Source organism: Paramormyrops kingsleyae, chromosome 21, assembly GCF_048594095.1.
Source record: "Paramormyrops kingsleyae isolate MSU_618 chromosome 21, PKINGS_0.4, whole genome shotgun sequence".
Taxonomy (NCBI): Eukaryota; Metazoa; Chordata; class Actinopteri; order Osteoglossiformes; family Mormyridae; genus Paramormyrops; species Paramormyrops kingsleyae.
Genome location: NC_132817.1, coordinates 4,064,537 through 4,065,296, shown reverse-complemented (window position 1 = coordinate 4,065,296; position 760 = coordinate 4,064,537).

Below are 760 nucleotides of genomic sequence, written 5' to 3'. Positions count from 1 at the left end.
CTGATGTATTTGCATATTTCTGCATAGCTATGCTTTGTCTGCTAGTTTCTGGAACTGTAACTAAAATTAGTTTTACTGATATGAACTGAGGCAGTCAGCGGTAAATCCGCCGGAATATTACTGATTCCGCTTTGACTGCACTTTAATGCTCATTATGGGATGGATCACGGAACCTTAGGGACCGCTGGAGTCGCAACGACATGAAAACGGCTCAGGGGTGTGTTTCCCAAAAGCAAAGTTGGCGCCATGCAGCTGAATGGGTCCGACTGTCCTGTTGCTAAAGGGACTCTTTGGGAAACGCCCCCCGGGGTGAGCGCAGGTACTGTTCGCCTCCGGCTTGCTCTTGGGGGGTACTGGGTATTGTAATATTATGAAAACGCGCTGTATAAATAAATTGCAGTTGAACTGAATTGTTAGGTGTATTACGTCACCTGTGCACTGACCTGCCCCTTGCAAAACGAGAGGCGATTTAATTACCAATCACGGCTTCCATCAACTGGCATAATGTCTGTTATTTCGCCTCCTTAGCTGATGGATACGCTTGGATCGTGAGAGATTCCCCCCGACCCACCAGCCTTTTGATTTAGAGGAACTGAAACACTCATATAGAGCGTGGTTTCAATCAGTGTCCGGTAAAGGCCATCTTATTCATGGGTAAATGTGTTTTCTTGAGAGCCGGGAAATGCCATGAGAAATAGTCAATTTCAGAAAGAGGATGTGAGACACTTGTAGTTTTTTTAACTGTAAGGAAGTGGCCAGA